We start from the raw sequence: 19,627 nt of genomic DNA, 5'->3' as shown, positions 1-19,627 counted from the left end.
TAAAAATAATAAACAATTACGTGTGCCTTAAGTGCATTTGATGTTATATAATGAGTAAGTGAAGAGAAATAAAAGTATCAGCTTAATAGGAGCAACATAAGTCAACGTAATCTAGGGAATGCATTTTAATACGTTCCACGAGGTATACATGTGCTAATGTAACAAATATGGTAGTCATAACAATAACAGCATAATATTTCACAAATGTAATGATTACAAAATCTTCAATTTATTAAACAATAGGTTTATTACATAATTTTACAAACCACACAGTTGCAGTTTAGTCAAACATGGTGAATAGACCAATGTCTACGTTATTACTATACTGACGGTAGAACATTAACGCAATCACATGTTAACTTCAGAATGTAATATCAATCCCATAGAAAGGTGATATAAACACAGGGTATAGTGGGTGAGATAAATAGTTAATATCTGCACACTGCAGGCATACATTCAAGATGTTCTTAACTGTACGCGTCTACGTAACTCTACTAGAATGTAATTTTTTAAGATCAGGGCATAAATTTCCATTACCTGAAACATAGAGAGGCTCTTTAATACCAGTCACAGTAAATTACAGAAAGTTTACACGACTAGTTTCGGTGAAGCTCGGTCATCGTTATCAAATGTAAGAAGTATGAAACAAACCTACTATCAATTATGAGAACATGATATATAAGTAACATCTAACTACAGCATTTCTGTCATAGGAAACAATACTGTGGATTTATCATGTTAAATTAAACCTCATTGTGCAGTAATGGCAAAGAAGCAACACATTTGCAATCGCTCACTGTATAGTGTTTGTCTATAGAACACATTAAAATCTTAACGCTACTCATTCAATTATAAAGCTGTATCACAGGTAAGGGACCTATCCCCAGTGTGGTTCTCCTGCCTACACCTGGTACGTAGCCTGATGAAGTGCACTTTATTATTGACACTCGCAAATAATGCGATAGGCATAACCTTCTGAAGGACAGTAAGCGCCTGAGACCGGTGAAGAAACTGACTGCTTATTATTTCATTATTTGCATCAAATTAAAATACAAAGTTATAATGTTATACACTGAGTGAGCTATTTATGTATAGCAATGTGCACTTAAAACAGCAAGACAGCCGCCAAGGTCTTTACATGTGTTTAGGATTTCCCAGAGGAAGTCCTGAATCTTATACAGGAAGTACTACATTCGTAATTCAATGGATACATGTGTATGTTTTGAAATCTACGTAACTTACTTTTTTCATAGATAACAATATTTAATTTAGAGAAAGTTACCAAAGATGCTGAAAAAGTTATTTGGATGAAATCCAGCTGGTCATTTAGTATACATTTGGGCGACTTTTTTATTTCTGGTACAAATTTGCTACCTTTCATAAAGGTCAAGGTTAGTCTCTTTAGGGCGTTATGCAGAATTTTCATGTTATGTTGGATGCTTGTACTTTCATATTGGGTATTTTCCAAGTATATTTTATGCATGTCTGTGTTCATGACATATAGGAGAAAACTAGCGTCACATTTGACCACCATAGAGCTGCTCACAGTTTCTGCAGTTGAGTTTATATACGCTAGAATCGGTATAATTCTCTTCTCTATTATCCCCTATATGATGGCGTTGCCGTTGTTTCAATGTATTATTTGTTTGGAAAGCCAATTTTGCGTTAGATTTACGGAAGCAGTACTAGTTTTTTCTGTGAGTTTCCCTTTCCACAACATTGTAACGTATTTAGTTTTAGTGTTCACTTTATTTTGAGTATGTGTGACACTGATTGTTCTTGATTTTTCTGTTTTAATTTAACGTATACAGGGTATTCATTAAGTCCGGGAACACTCAATTAATTATTTCACTAGAACCAAACATTGTAACCGAGCGAGATGTGCAGTGGTTAGACACTGGACTCGCATTCGGGAGGACGACGGTTCAATCCCGCGTCCGGCCAACCTGATTTAGATTTTCCGTGATTTCCCTAAATCGCTCAAGGCAAGTGCCGGGATGGCTCCTTTCAAAGGGCACGGCCGACTTCCTTACCCAGCCTTCCCTCATCCGATGAGACCGATGACCTCGCTGTCTGTTCTCCTTCCCCAAAAACAGCGACAACCAACCAAACATTGTACAGATATCATACACATGTCATTTTGAAGAGATACACTGAAAGTGTTTCCTATGTACGCGTAACATGTTGCATTTATTTACGTTTATGGTTAACTGCCATTATCTACACCACTTATCAGTCCTCTGTAGATCCTTCTGCAAATCGTTCCTGCCTTTTGGCGACGCTGCCATCTGATAGACAGCAGTGTAATCTGGGAACAGCCTTATAAAATAGTTTCCGACGCACTATACTAGACGATTTATATACATTGTAAACAGTAACGGTCGTATCATACTTCCTTGGGGTAACCAAAAAAATTGTCTGCAGCTCGTGGCCTAGTGGGTAGCGCTGCTGTTTCTGGATCACGGGGTCCCGGGTTCGATTCCCGGCCGGGTTGAGAGTTTTCTCTGCCCGAGGACAGGGTGTTTGGGTTGTCCTCATCATTTCATCATCATCGTGATTTGTGACTGTGGCTAGATTATTCTGTGTAAATAAAAAGTGGACTACGTAAGAATTGGACCTTTGTACGGGCGCTAATGACCGCGCGGTTGAGCGCTCCACAAAAACCAAACATCATCATCAACACCCATAAAATTACCTTTACATCGGTCTGTTTTGTTCCGTTAAGAGCGACGTGTTGCGTTCTTGAATCCTATCACAAATACGGGATGATACGCGGTAAGCTCGTGTATTTTTTGGCATAACGCCAGAGCGGCAGCGTCAAATGCCTTCATGAACTCTAGGAGCGCGGCATCTCCCTGAGCACAGAATCCACAGCGCTGCAGATCTCAGGGAGGAACAGAGCTAGCTGAATTTAGCGAGATCTCTGGATGCGGATGGTTGTCCCGCAGCAACAGGCTTCTTAACACTGACGCTCGCCTGCTTTCTGTTGCGTAGACAAAGGATTTCCTTCACAGGATTCAGTAGGAAATTTTTGAACATCCACCTTTTAGCCAAGACTTAGCCCCAAGTGTTTACTATCTCTTTTTCACAAATGGAAAAATCCTTCGGCGAGAAGAATTACGGCAAAGGCAATGAAATGGATGAGGACAATAACTTGGCGGTGACTGAGTATGGAGAACGCATACGAAAACTTGTGGAGCGCTACGACTAATGTTTAAATTCGTACGAAGACTACGTAGAAAAATATGTAAAGTTGCAAAATATGTTGTAAAACTGGTATTCATTCATTATTTTCAAAAAAAAAAAATGGACAGACAAATGTTCTTTATTTTTAGAATGACCGTCGTTTTTGCCTGGTTCGACTGACAGAGAGTACTCTGTGCCGAAATCTTGTAGCCCTAAGATTGCCGCCACGCACGAAAGCTGCCAACAATTAAGTATCCTAGTCAGACCATACATGCTTGGAAGTTAGCCGTGGCGCTTGATCCCGCATATAACGCTATAGTGATGGTTCACGATCCTTGCATGCAGAATTGGCTGGCAGGTCGTATGAAGAAGTCTTAGAGAGGGCGCGAGTAGTATGCCGACACCGATAAGGCTGCGGGATGTAGAGGGGGCGCCGCACTATGAGAAGAAGAGGCAGTTACGAACTTGGAGTGGATGCGGCTAGTGGTGTATGCAGAGCCGAAGAGAGGGACCATGCCATGGTCGCTGTGGGTGTTGTCTTCGTGTTGGGAGGAGTGACAACCTTAAGGTGCTGGTTTCCATCTAGGGCTTTTTGCGAACCCACGACGAATCTGAATCTGGTGAGGCATTTCGTCGAGTAAGTGTATGTTTTCATGTAAAGGACATGGTCCTGCGATGCTTTGAAGTTCTAATGGAGCTTATGGACACGGATTCTAACAGTTGTTGAGACCTAATAAACCGCCACTGAAGACAACCAATGTTCTGAAGCAGTATAATCCGTGATAGCCAATTGTAAAGTCGTGACTGTTAAACGGTTCACTGTGTTCTTCCAACTAATGTTCTGTCTTGAATTAGGTGACCGTTATTGATGTTCCAGGAACAATACTAATTGCCTTACTTGTGCTCGAGTTTCCAGTTTCTTGTACCTTACATTCAAAGCCATCGCTGATGTGTATAGACAGTATTTGTATGGTGCAATGTGGAAACGTCACTCTCACTTCCCTTGAGCAAAATTGGTTTGTTACCCATTTGTAATTGTTGATCCTTGTGTTACACAACTTGCTGCTTTTGAATTGTAGTCATAGTTCAGTCCATCCTTGGGCCTGTGTCATCTCTCCATTTAATGCGCGAGTGCTTAGGGCAGGTTTCCGCTGCCCTTGTCGACCTCGGCGCCGCTCTCTTAGCGACCGACCCACCGACATACGAAAGAAAAGGCAGAGCCATCCCACGTCGGTCTGTTGATTTTTCAAAGCCGGAGCTGTAGAACAATAATAACTTTATTGAATGTATCTTACACTCATCTGGCTTTGTTCTGATGGCCGCTAACTTTTAAGTTCGGAGCTTACTTCGCACTCGCCTGTTGACATTTAATTAATCATTTTTTGAGCGACGTGTGGAGCGTTGATCTCAAATATCTTTTAACCCGAAAAGCTGTCGGTTAAATACTTAGTGAACACGGTGGTGCATGTTCCTTAAGGTCAATTGTTAATTAGAAAACTATTAAATTGCAAATTTTATACAAATTTTTTTAAAAAGATATTGTTATAGGCAGATGGCTTAGTAAGCGCCAGGTACTCATTTTTATGAAATTGTAAATTTCGTGTAAATGATTGTGAAATCGTGCATTATTAGTGATAGGTAGTTTCGTAAGCGCTGGGTGCATAATTTCTTAACTTTAAACTGTTATGAAATTCTTACGAACACTTGCTTTACTGAGTGTTGTGACGTATTTTTCTTAACTACAAACTGTTTACTGTGTAATCAAAATTTCATTAGAGTATTCCATATAGAAAGAAACTTGATATATTGTATCCATGCACTCACTGCTTAAACTTGTACAAATAAATTGTCATCATCAAACTGTGGTGATGTTGCTGGACTAACCTTTCCACTCAACAGCCTTGCGTCCTGACCCTCGTGAGCAGTCCCTGTTACTGTCATTTTAAAAATCTTTTATTGATGCTTCTTACTTGATTGAACTTCCCATTTACACATTCATAAAATCTAATAAAGTTCATTAAATCTAATATTATGATATTGATAGTCCCATTAATTTAATACGCATAATTGTTTGCTGCCACAACTCTTTCGATACCTTAGCTTTGGTATCGTTATCGCTACAGTCTTCAGTCTCCTTACCAGTACATAGTTTGCAAACCTTGTGTACGTAAATATTGAAACCTACATCGACTTGCACGGGTTCACAGTAGATCATTTTTGATCTCCCCCTAGAATTATAACACCGCTACTCCCATTTGCCACTGTTACCACACTGAGTGTTGCTTAATGGCTTAAGATTTGACCTATTTACTGATCCATTCTTTTATGTCAATTGTGATACGTATTTAGTTTCTTCACGAGTTGATTCAGTAGCTCTTCTTTATTAAGCGGATGTACCTACACAATCTTCAACGATTTTATGTTGCGCCACGTTTCAAAATCTTCTTTTCTGTTCTTGTATGTACCATTTATCTTTCAGGTTTTACTTCTGCAGATGACAATTACCACCGAATGTCAGAATATTAACCATTTTAAGTAACTGTGTATGAACTAGAGGAATGGGAAGGAAAGGGAAAGAGTGGGTGGGAAACTAGTGATTTGCAGCAGCACAGGGCATTGTGGAAATGCAGTGGTGAAAGTTGAAAATTTGTGGTGGACCGGGACCAGAACACGGATTTACCGGTTCTCATGAGCGGCTGCCTTAAGAAAACAGAAACGTAGGACTAACGCTGTGGGGCACCGCCACTTGTGACCCTAGGAAACAAAAATAAACTGAGACACTTCAGAAATTACCATTCTAAATACACGTAAACTCCCCCCCCCCCTCCGCCCCTAAGGGAACTAAGTTAACTAGAGAGGGTTGTCGTTGGAACGCCAATCCTTAAGGCTCTAGGAATGAGGGAGTGTAGATTCCAATAACCAAGAATCAAGGGATTTTTTGTTACATCTGTTGATTGACCTGTACAAGCCGGTGCAGATTACTACAGAAGGCAATCACAGATGCATCATTATGTGGGCAGAAAAGGCACATCGTAACAGAGGGGGGGGGGGGGCGGCGGACGGGGGTGGAGGGGCGGTCAGGAGAGACGCTGTTGGGTAACCTGTGAAGGTTCATCGGTAATGTGGCGACCACAACCCAGTTCAAGAAGTTGAGGACCATATGTGGACTGTTGTAAAAGAGGTACTGTGAAGGGGGTCCTTTAAACCAGATGAGTGCGTGGCAACAGCAGGAACTAATGGGTAACCATCGTTCGTAAGATACTGAGGTAAAAGCCAATATTGCGGTGGATGATGAGCCAAACATCCCGTTTCATGGCACATGGAAGACAATGCAATGTTTGTCGGCGTCATCGAGTTAGCAGTCAGAGAACATTGGCCAAGTAGTCACTCTTATATGATGAAGTCGGGAATTTACCATTCCTGACTGCAGACATATTCGATGGTACAAAGGGTGCATTGATGCACCCCCACACCGACTACCAGTTAATTTCTGGGTGCCGTTCCTTCATGCAGTTGCGAGGGGTAGGCGACGTAAACAAAGAATAAAATTCTTCACATGGGGATGTAGGTGAGTGAGAGATCGTTCAGAATGTATATGAGTTCGAGGAAATGAATACCAAAATATGGTACATAAACGGTGAGATATGTGCTGGTTAGAGAGAAGCAAGTCGGACGATATCCAAGAGACTGTGTGTTAAAGATGGGGTGGACCACCACCAGAACCGCAGCACAGTATGCATGAAGAGAGTGGTGGATCGCAATCACACATAGACGAGTCCAAAGCCACCTTTTAGAGGGGGCAGTGTTTGAATGTTGTAACGGACTTTGAAAAGACCCCTGCTGAAACGAAGTATCACAAACCTGACTGAACAAGTAGTAATGGCACTTGGAGGGTGTGTCCAACAGGTACCACTTTAGGGACAACATATGTGTTGATGTCGGACACAAACTGTGGTGGACATGGCAGTCGACATGGGCTTTATGGACTGTGAAAGTTGGCAGTAAACCAAAGTCACAACGTGGTTTGTGGAGACTGTAAAGTCGATCCCTAAGTAACGAAGGGTGATACAGACAGAGAGTGGATCCAGTGCTACAACCTGGAGTCCACACTCGGTATGTATTATCATCGACTTGCAAACATTAAGGAGCCTATACGAAATATGTCCACATGGCGGGATCCACTGGATGGTATCATTGAGTTCCAGTCTGAAGGGGGTGATATCAACTGTGTAAGCACTGCAGGTATAATCACACAAGGTGAGACCCTTTAGGCGAGTTGTAAGACCAACATTGAGGAGCTCCATTGCACTGGCCTAGAACATCGTGGACACGGGGCATCTTTGAAACATAGAGCAACATATAGGAATCTTTCCAACAAGTCTTCCACTAACCTAGACCGTGGAGAGAGCAGGAAGCAGGAAACGGTTACGAATGCAATCGAAGGCACTTGTAAAATCAATGGATACCAGTGCCAAGTGGACAGACTGCAGTTATCGTGATTAGGTCAGGTCATTCCCCCAAAGCTGTTTGAAGGGTAGCCCCACAACAGCATGCAGTATTCTCTGGTGAAAGGATCATAGGTAAGAGTGTGAATATGTGCACCACTAAGAGGCACATAGATTTTATAATCTGCATTCATTAATGTAAGGGAGCAGTATGTGGAGACATTTTTCCCTCGGCTGGTATTGGGAAGGTCGGAGTAAAGAGTTCTCAAATCATCTCCATCCAGCGAGGGAGCGTTAAGGGTTAAGGTGGTGAACACCCAGTAGAACCTCACCGAAAGATTTTCCATTTCTGGCGACTTCTTCTTTGCTCCCTGTCGACTGCTTCTTCCACCCGTCCGTGGTGATCACGGACCTCATTGCTGTCGACTCTGCAGTGCTGAGGGTCCAGTCAAGCATGGAGCAGAGATCGTCAGGAATTGGAGCTGCCACCGTATCGTCGCCGTAAGAGTGGCGGTAGTGGACAGTGAAGGCAAATAACACCGCCGCCTGCGTTTTGTGGTGCGTATCATTGGAAGCGGTGAGGTTGGAAACAAAGAGTCGATGTCGACGACGATGATCAGGTGCAGCTAGGACTGTAAACGACGATTCCTCATGTAGACGCTCCTGTTGTTGGAAGTGCGCGATGACGATGACAGTTTATTGTGTTGGAGAGCTAGGAGACAGGACATCGGGTGATGTGACGAGTGCATCGACCTCATGAAGGATGGTGTAGTGAAAGTTGTTGGTGTCCCGATGCTACGCTGCTTCCTTGCCATACTGTATGAAAACCTTTGTGAATATAGGTTTCTCACACTTGAATGACTAGCGAAACATGGACACTTACTGGTGGGGACGCTTTTTGCACGACGTCCATCTATTGGCAATACGTTGTTGGCACTGCAGGTCTCCAAGCATGGAAATGTTAAGCCCCCAGAGTCCTTTGCTGAGCCACAGAGACTGAGGTGGTAGAATGTGTGCGCAGATGAAGGCGCAATAGTCCACAAACGCAAGAGGCCATTTTTCTGTTTGGGAGACTTAGTATTCAAGATGGACAGAGAGATAACCACATAACCGGTCAAGTCTGTTCGCAGACTGTGCTGCATCACCTGTCACATCACCGTGACTCTTCTCCCAAACATCAACGAGATCTTTGACCAAGGCATGCAGTGTCACACACAACAAATAACCATGAATCTGGTCCTTTGGATGGAGGACACAGTTCAAATCGCCACCCACAATGAAGTAATGTTATCGTCTGGGAAACAGAGGGGACATTTCGTCTGCGACGAGTCGTGGAGCCAAATGGGGCACAAACACTGACGAAGCTCGTGTCAAGGATGGTTACATTTCATTTCCGGCTGAGCAGAAGGAGTGTCATGTACGTGACCAGGATCCCTTCTCCTATATAAAAGGCCACTCCGCACACCGAGAGATCAGCTACGGATGCCTATGAGTCACAGCCACAAATTAATGGCAGCATCGCAATTCAGCCTCCTGAAAAAGGGCGACGTTGACGTCAGAGGCCCGAAGCATATCACAGGGGAACTCTAGGTTTGATGTGGTGTCAACCATTTTGATGTTCAAGATGGCGAACCGGTAGGACAGGTATCCCAAGGAGGGCCTGTTCCACTGGTCGCCGTGCTTCGATTCCGAAACTAAGGATCAGCCTCGTCGGGGAGAGGGGGTAGACGGTCCTGCGTAGGAGGCATTTCGTCCTCGAAGTCGCAACCCCAGGGACCTCTGCTGAGGGTCTCTCCAGTGTGAGAGAGATTGTGTAGAGGCGGTGAGGAGACACACATTTCAACCTCTGCACTGGTTGTGACCTGGAAGTCCAGGAAGGCAGGATTCGGTTACGATTGTGGACGAGGCCGTAATCAGTTACTATTGGTTACCTTTTGCAATTACACACATTTACTTTAAAACTGTAATTCCAGACTCAGCAATAAATAATATATCACTCCTTATTAATGAAGGAATAAACAACTGTATAGTTAATAGTGCTTTCAGTGCGTTACAATTTACCAAATTAGCATAAAATACACAAGCTAATAATGTTTTAAGAACAAGCCAATGGGTTCCCAATTAAAATTTTAAGGCAAGTAACCACAGTCACGGCCTTTAGCCCCAAGAACGGAAAATATGAAAAATTTTAACAAACACACTGTAAAACAGTAATCAAATAGCAAAGGTTAACTTAAAAATTCAGGCTACTGATCACCAAACGGGTCAAACAAAATGATGATAAACTTGGTAGCACAACCACTTAAACCTACTGTACTGCCAAGATTGGTAATTAGACAAAAATTTAAAAAGAACAACACAGTACAACAGAAAATGCAACAGGAAAGGTTAATCTAAAATAACAAGCAACTGACCACCTAACAGGTGAGACAGAATGATGGTAAACTTGGTAGCACAACCACTTAAACCTGCTGTAATGCCAAGAATGGCAATTACATAAAAAAATTAAAAAAAACAACACAGTACAACAGAAAATACAACAGGAAAGGTTAAACTAAAATATCAAGCAACTGACCACCAAACAGATGAGACAAAATGATGGTAAACTTGGTAGCACAATCATTTAAAACTGCTGTAACGCCAAGAGTGGCAATCATATAAAATTTTAGAAACATACAATAAAGCAGCAAATGCAATAATAAAACAGAAGGGCCAGTCACAGACGGTGCAGCAGGCATCGACCTCTGAGTAGATCCGGCCAAAACAGTTCCGTGAGTGACGAGATAGGCAGCCAAGAGTTGCATACACTTCACAAGATGGTAACTGAGACTAGTGGCAGTGTAACGAATGACTAATGATATTCTTGCTGGGGCTACCTGGTGTCCAATGAACCAAACGCAAAATTATAAAAATACGCCAAAGCCGGAACCGGCGGTCTGGACTCTGCTTGCAGAATACTGTTCTGAGAGCGCCCGGAACGAGAAAGGAATCACTACCACCAGAGTAGAAGAATCGCCAACCAACCTTCAATCAAGCAAGCTGTCAAAACTACACCCCTCAGCGGACAGCAGCGGCAAGGCGGGTAAACATACACTGTCGTTACATACACTAACCCCCAGGGCAGGTAACTGGGGCGTTAGCGGCCACAAGGCAGGAAAGTACCTCTGGTTGAATCTAGCAAACTGAACGCAATAAATAGTAATTAGAAGTCCAGGAAAGCTAATCAGATCCGCCTTCCCCAAGCACTCCTGTCGCTGCTCTTCGCCTCGGCAACACTATGAGCAGCAACACGAACCCAAGTCACTGAGGAACACAAGATCTCACAATGGTGGAGATTTCTCTACTTGAATCCAAACGCACTCAACCTAAAGCTTGCACGATCCTCTTTACGACGAGGTCGTGCACCCTCGTGACCACAGGCCTTCGATCCAGCAGTCCATGTGCGCCGCCAGCCGTCCCGCGTGTTGTCGAACTGCGTGGACCTGGCTCCTCCTGTGTCCCCAACCGCACTTCCATTGACTCGACCTGCAAGAACGACGACGTCACCCCAAAGATAGGGCCACGTTACTACAATCGATAACCGCCGACTGCTGCCACTAGCGGACAGGCAACGCTTGAAAAACCTAGTGATGCCATTCAACACGAGAAGAAGACAAACAACCGCAACCATGCCAACTAAACGATACGGTCTGGCCTCCAACAGAAGACGGAAACCTACAAGCAGCACCAACGTGAGCCGCAACACGGCTCATTGGTTGTACAGTGTTAGTGGCGGCATTCACTTGTTGCCCTCCAGCAAAACGTAACGTTCATCGCTATTGACGTCGCCCGCCGTCTGTATGTGACCATAGCTGGTTGGATGGCATCTCCATTGTATTGGGTGAGAGAGTCTTCAGGACCCGTGAGCGAATTGTGACGAAGCGAATGGCTACGACGATTGCATCGAGGCAGCGAGTGTTATTTGTGTACCTGTTCCTCAGTGTAGGGCGAAGGCAAGGAAGAGCGTCTACTGCTTCAAAGGCTTCGGTCCGTCTCAGACGGTACAGTGAAGGTGTCTAGCGGATGTTGTGGAGAGATACTTGCCTGTGTGGCGTCCGTCGTGGGAGTCCGAGTGGCGGCCTTGTCGTCTGGTAGAGCGACTGCATCATCCAAAGGGTGGTGAGATGGTGGGCCGTACCGACCGGAGAGACCATGCGATGGGCTGGGCGAAGTCTTATGTATAGCGAGAGCCGCTTCCTAAGTTACTCGCAGAGCCGTCAGCGTGCGTGACACGGACACTTCTGACAATGGGAGCTGCGCGACACGTTGTTGGACGCAATCAGACAACTAATGACTCTCCTTCCCGGTGCTGGGCTGCCCTTTACGTTCTGATGGCACGGCAGACTCCAGTATGAAAGTAGGATGGCACGCGGCAGTCCACGTTTGACTTCCTGTAGCACCCTCTCGCACTATGCATCGTTAATCATCTTGACGCAGATGATGCTATTAACTGTGGGCAAGTGGATTCCAATGAGCTCTTGTTGTGGCATTTTAACGTCGTCGCTAAGAAGCCGTGCGATGTCAAATTGCTTGGATAGGTGCAGTCTGAACAAAAGCCGTTTTGCGACATCTGTGCGCCATATTGATCTGTACGGACGAGGGCACTTAGCAGAGGGCGAAGTAAACACAACAAGCGAGACATGTCTCGCTAGCGGAGCTCTGACACGTGACTGCTCAGTAGCCCTGCAAGTGGCAGAATGCTTCGGCCATCCGTACACGGTCAATTCCAACTTACCACACGCTGCAGTGCAGCGTCCCTCGTCCATTAAATCTTACTCGAAAATTATTGAGTTCTGACAATGTTAGTACTTCCACACCGAAGCAAATCTTACGGAGCTTTCACGATGTATCAGATATGCATACACAACATACGTAAAAAGTTTAGTAAAACGTTAAAAACTTTATTTTCGCTGAAAGAGTAGTATTACAAAGTAAATACATAGATAATGTCAAAGAGTAAACTTGTGCCGGCCGGAGTGGCCGTGCGGTTCTAGGCGCTACAGTCTGGAACCGAGCGACCGCTACAGAAGAAGGTTCGAATCCAGCCCCGGGCATCGATGTGTGTGATGTCCTTACGTTAGTTACGTTTAATTAGTTCTAAGTTCTAGGCGACTGATGACCTCAGATGTCAAGTCGCATAGTGCTCAGAGCCATTTGAACCAAGTAAACTTGTAAATTTTATTCAACAGCATGCACTTCGCATACATTCCATGTGGGAAACATGTGTGATCCTATAAATGTTGACGCAACACTCAAACTCCTGCCGCACACGAGCCAACGTGTCTTCCGAGACTGTGGCTGTTGACTGTTCATTTCAATGCCACGTTACCTAGAAGAGGAGATCCTTTACATAACTCCTTAAAAAGAAATCTCAAGGTGTAATATCTGGGGACCCAGGAGGCCATTATATCACACATTGATCCGTTGCTCCGCTACGACCAATCAAACGATTAAGTATCACTGTGCTCAGATGTTCCCTAACATCACAGTGAAAATATGGAGGGGGGTGCACCATCTAACAAAAGGACGAAGTTCTCTCATTTTGTCTGCAACTATGGCATTAAACAGTTGCGCAACATCTGGAGGAAGAACTCTCCAATAACAGTTAGTTCTTCAAAGAAGAAAGGCTCATAAGTTTCTTGTGAGACATGGCACAAAAAAAATTGGCTTTCGGAAAATCTCGCTCGTTTTCAATAATGTTATGCGGGTTTCCTGTTCCGTAATTCCTAAAATTGTACCTGTTAACTTTTCCATTTGTGTGAAATGTTGCCTCCTCCGAAAAAACTATCGAATTCACAAAAGCGTCATCTTCGTCTTGCAACGCACAGAAAAACTCAAATCGCTGGTCTTTGTCTGTAGGATATGACTTTTACACTAACTGTAGTCTGTATGGTTTCATGCTTCATGTTTTCCATAAAATACGTCACACAGTCGTTATTGACGCTTTCATCTCACTTGAAGCCATGCACAGAGATTTTGGCAGACTCCTTGTAACAGTTTCTCTCACTCGTTCAATGTAATTTGCATTCACATCTTGCTGACTACTTCTCTTCCTGTCAGACAAGCACCCACTTTCAACGAACGTTACATGCCAACTGCAGACTGCCTTTCTGGTTAGTACTCCATTACGGAATCTCACCCAAAATTTTCGTTGGACATCCGTTACACTCTTTGTTTTGTTAAATTACAGCACGCAGAAAGCCTTCTGACGGCCAGAAAGTGCCATTTTGAATTTATGATACCACGTAGCAGCCTTAAATGGATCTACACATCACACCCACATTGAGGAGAGAATTTCCTAATTTACTCTTACAAATTACGAGTATTTATGTTGTTACTCTGTAATGCTACGCTTTTGACTACAATAATGTTTTTAAAATGTTCCCGGACTTTTGAAACACGCTGTATATACGAATGGTGCTATTCTATTAGAAACGTCCGACATATTATGAGAAATACGCTGCCAAAGCCATTTAATACATACAAAAGGGTACGACAGGGATGCTGTATTTCTTGTACACTCTTCCGCATATACATAAATGAAGTTATCAGTAAATGGTAAATCGCTATGTTTAGAACGTGAGACTAGACTAAATTTAATTTAATATGCGGAAGACCTAGTACCAGTTTCAGAGAATAATCTTCAGATATACGGAGTGAGGTATTTCAAAATCAGCAGAAGTCAAATCGGGTGAACGTGCGGGCCACGTTTAAGGACCTCCTCGTCCAATCCATCGATCTGGATTGTTTCGAATCAAAACTTCGGAGCTAGTCGTGAATAACGCGCTGTCCATCCGTCGTGTTGAAACCACATATCCAGTCCAGTCTGAAGTGGAACGTCGTCCATTAGTATGGGTAAAACATTATCCACAATGTCGCTGTACACTTGACCAATGAGACTACCATCTATGACGTATGGGCCAATTATCTGCGTACCTAAAATACCGCACCAAACGTTGACACTCCATGGGCGTTGATGTTCAACTTGCCTTACCCAATGAGGATTACCCACTGACAAATAATGCATAACATGTCGATTCAGTTGACCACTAATCGTAAATTTGTTTCATCGGAAAAAAGTATCTGTGACATCAAATTATCATTATTGTGTCCGGTAGCAGAAATTCAGGCGATAGTCAATATCGTCGCCAAGCAGTTGTTGATGGAGTGCTAAATGAAATAGATGCCATTTGTGCGCATGCAGTGTGCGTGGGACACTTCTTTGCGAAATTCCTGAACCTCGCACAATTTGTCGAGCTCTAATTCATTTGCAGAAACCGCAGCTAACACATTCCCTGTGTTATTTTGTTTGTCACAGGCCGCGGTCGGACTCATTGTCGAAGTTTAACACTTTCCATTTCAGTAATCAGGTGGACAATACTGCGTAACGTCGTTGCAGACGAAAAATTCTTGTCGGGGAACAGAGTAGCATAGCTTTGACGAGATTCGTCAACATATCTGTGAGCCTTAGAGTAAGCGGCAATGATGTCGACCCTCTCTGCAATCGTTAACATCGTGGAACAATTGCGGCGGGATGTGGACAGTCCGGGTCATCGAAGCAACATACACAGTCTATGTGCAGACTGAGCACAAGACCACGGTCTGTGATTCATTCGATTGTGAGAGGTATCACATGATAGCATTATCAAAAATATCAAAAATGTACTTCGACTGTCTTTATCGGATGCGTATTTGTTTGAGATGGTACTGTTTTGCAACAACTGTCACCTCATTTCCTTGTTTGCGAGTACAGTGGCATCTATCACGAAACCAAAAACATTTTTTATACAGAAGTTGCATATTTTTTCACAGAGAATACAAATCCGCAATAAAAAATAGGGGTTCCTATTGACGTTTTCAAAGTCCCCTCTCATCCCCCCCCATCCTCTCGCCGTGGAGTTGGTGCAGCGGGCGAGCGTTATGTTAATGGATGTCCCTCTTCGAGGTGAACTACGTTTATTAACACTTTCTTTTTATCCGATGTATATTTCGTCAAATATTCCGATAAATAGTTTTTAATGTCTCACCCTGTATTAACTGCTTAAACTATCGCAGGCTTAGTCCATGGAAGCTATTGTCCACAAACTCTGTTATGTAACTGCGAATAAGACGTGGTTCTGAATTCGAATACACGTTATTAAGGCTTAGGATATATTTCTGCCGGCTGTGGTGGCCGAGCGGTTCTAGACGCTACAGTCTGGAACCGCGCGACCGCTGCGGTCGCAGGTTCGAATCCTGCCTCGGGCATGGGTGTGTATGATACCATTAGGTTACTTAGGTTTAAGTAGTTCTAAGTTCTATGGGACTGATGACCTCAGAAGTTAAGTCCCACAGTGCCATTTGAACCATTTGATATATTTCTGACAGACAAACCAAATACTAAATGTGGAGCCACAGGAAAAAGCTGATGAAGTAAATATAAAGATCGCTATGGTAAGGGTAGAATAATTTCATTTTATGTGGCGGCTTTAAGTGGCTGTCATGTTCGTCTGCTCCAACACTTCTTATGTAGAATGCTAGATATGACCAACAAAGAAGTTCTCATCGGAGGATATCGGTTTAGAGTAGATTGATTAGTCGCAATCTATCTCGGATTCATGAAAAGAGCGATGATTTCAACAGAATTATAAGCAAAGCTGGTGTATAGAACGTATCTTTCGACAGCCGTGACGACTCAAAAGGTTCAAATGGCTCTGAGCACTGTGGGACTTAACTTCTGAGGTCATCAGTCACCTAGAACTTAGAACTACTTAAAACTAACTAATATAAGGACGTCACACACATCCATGCCCGAGGCAGGATTCGAACCTGCGACCGTAGCGGTCGCTCGGTTGCAGACTGTAGCACCTACAACCGCTCGGCCACCACGGCCGGGCCGTGACGATTCACATGTGAATTCGTTGATATATATCAACTAACTCTGTCACCTCATACATTTTCGAAATGAAACAAAATGTGAAAAATGCAATGGGCAAGGGATGCACGTATGTCACGAGCTCAAGCACTGGGCGGAAATGGACAAACCCTACAAGTAAACACGCATCTTCTTCAACACAAAAACTCTTTTTTAAAGTGACACATGTATGTTTTTATTCAGAAACGTAAAGTAGAGGTACATATGATGTTGGGAGACCTGATTTACTGTTCTAAACCTTACACCTTCTGGAGTATTTACAATTTAAATAACGGAGACGGTGCCACAGTTTCTGCCGTAAAGCTATAATGCCGTAATGCGCGTTGTCTGGGATATCCTGAAGCCTGATGTCAGCAACCCTTGCTCTACGCATTACGGTAGAAACTGTCGTGCCGTTGCCATTCTTTAAAGTCTATGTATTTCAGGAGGTATGATCTTTAAAACAGTGAAAAGAAGTCCGCCACCACTAATTGTTCCTCTTGCTTTCATTTCCACAGGAAAACATACATATGCCACTTTAAAAAACATAACTTTACGTTAAATGTGGTGTTTGTTTACATTTATGGTTTGTGTATTTCTGACCATTGTGTGAGTACATGACGCAGGTACATCCCAGACCAATTGCATTTATCGCATTTTGTATCGCTTCGAGAATATATGACGTGACAGAGCTAGGTAAGACACGGTTGTATATTTATAGTGCCGGGAAACAATCGGATGACGAAGCCAGAACAAGGAAATCTAGCAAAATTTTCATTACCACAGTGGGTCGGAGATGTACAGTTGTGGATTCGATAAGACACCGTGTGTCGATGTGTCTAGAAGCGCGGTTTTGTACGATTAATCTTTGTCGAAGAGGCACCAGCCATATTATCGACAATATCAATTTTCTAGCGATGTTGGAGGCCAGAATTTTCAGCAAAAATTTTATTTCATTACAAAAGACGTTAAAAAATCCAATTTAATTTTTCTTTTTCACCATTGTCTTAGTTCACACTTATTGATCCGCTGTGCTTCTTAGAGTAAAAGTTGATTCGTACTCCCCGTACATTATCAAAAATTAAAACACGTGGTCTTAAAATTTCATTATTAATAACATTTTGTATTACAGTACCACATCTCGAGTACCTTACCGCAGTGCTCTCTCTACAGTATGGCTTGTTATCTCAATAAACTGAGAGCGTTTCGACACTTATAGTGCAACTGGGTTATTAATCCTGACTCTACCAGATTGTTTTACTCAACCCTACTTATACAGAAAAGAATGAGAAAGCCACGTGCGTGATTAGAGAAACAACAACTACTCTCACAATTAATGATAATCAAGACACGAAACCTTCAAGAAATGCAAATGCTTAGTCGTCATGCCCCAAAAAACAAACTGGAAACGATATCTGAGTCTTGAAATTGAATAGAAAAAAATCACACACACACACTGACACACACACACACACACACACACACACACACACACACACACACACACACACACACGCACGCATTTTCATAAATTCAGTGCAGCGGAAAGGAAGTGATCTTCTTTAGCTAATTCTTGTGTACTGCACCGTGAGTACTGACTCGTAAAGGCAACGAGTCAAACTTAGCATGTTTTAACCTTCTGGTTACAGCTTCCAGCTGTGCAGTGAGGCTGTCGCCTCAGTTTTGCAATCATCGATTAGACATGTAAAAATAATCGAATCAGCTGAGTCAGGATCTGAATCCCGAGTATCACTCTTTCGAAACTTCGGAACTGAGAGTGAGGTTACGTTTAACACTGTATGACAAACAGCCAACTGTAAAATAGCACCGGTTGGCCTACCTTTATCGGCATCTGTATGTTAATAGCATGAAAAAAAAGAGTCACTTGTAATCTGTCTCACAAGATTGATTTCTAATACACCACAAGTTTCAACCAGACGGACGATAGAGTATATTTCGATGAAAACAGCAGGAAACAGATTGATAAGCAACTACATTGTCACTACATACAAGAAAATAACCTTACAGTCCCGCAGGGATACTCAAACCTACAAACTGCAAAAGAAATATTGTTTACTCATCTCTCAATTCCTGAATAAATGTAAACGTTTTTATGCTTACGGCGAAGGTAACTTTTCTGAATTTACAGTGCGACGAAGTGAAAATAATGTATGGTGTTATAACCATTTCCCACTTTACTAATTTTTAGCAACTTATGACGTTCCTTTTTACTTTGCGTAATCACACGGCGCCATTCCTGCTCGCGGAGTGATCGCAACCTAGCAGGACAGTCTAGCCTCAACAAAGCGACCAAGCTTCACCACAGCAAGCAAACTGAAATGATGCAACCCAATGTTTTATTCATTATATAGCGTCTTCAATAGTATGGACCTCCACAAGACAAAAATAGTCTTCTCTCCAATCACTGCTCACCCAACAGGCATTCAATGGCACTGAACAGCTCACTGACTCGAATGTAAAGTAGTAACCGGGAATACTCTTTTGAATGAGACGGACCACATGGCTTGCAATCCCCGAACGATTCCCACTGGGCGAAAAGAAACTGATTCGCCGAAGACATAAACTGCATTACAGACCAAGCAAAGAGGTTACTGTAATGCTTGTATCGACTAATCGAAACTTATTATAAAAGCGTCGCTTAAAACAAGGCAAAGATAAGTTTCACGATTTACTACAAACAAAATATAATGTACAGAAATGAAACTGTCTGTGAAGAGGCGCCTTTCAAAAGGTACGTACGTAATATGTATGTGGTCGCTGACGTCGATAGGCCAATCGTAATTACAGCCACATATAGCTCTGGCGTCTTCCCGTACTAACAGCTGTCACTGCAGCCTTTCCCATTAGCGACACACGTCAACATGCAAAGCTTGCGGCATTACCCACACTAATCCGAAGGGTCCATTATGGGCCTGTGTCGTACCTCCCATCTGCCGACTGCGTCAGATGAGGAGGAGGCGGTCGTTATTACAGTGTGCTATTCCTTCCCTCGCTCCCAACCAGCCTTAATTAATAGCTCCAACCCACTATCATTCATACGCTC

This window comes from Schistocerca piceifrons, chromosome 5, assembly GCF_021461385.2.
Source record: "Schistocerca piceifrons isolate TAMUIC-IGC-003096 chromosome 5, iqSchPice1.1, whole genome shotgun sequence".
Lineage (NCBI taxonomy): Eukaryota > Metazoa > Arthropoda > Insecta > Orthoptera > Acrididae > Schistocerca > Schistocerca piceifrons.
Note: the sequence above shows the minus strand (reverse complement) of the source record.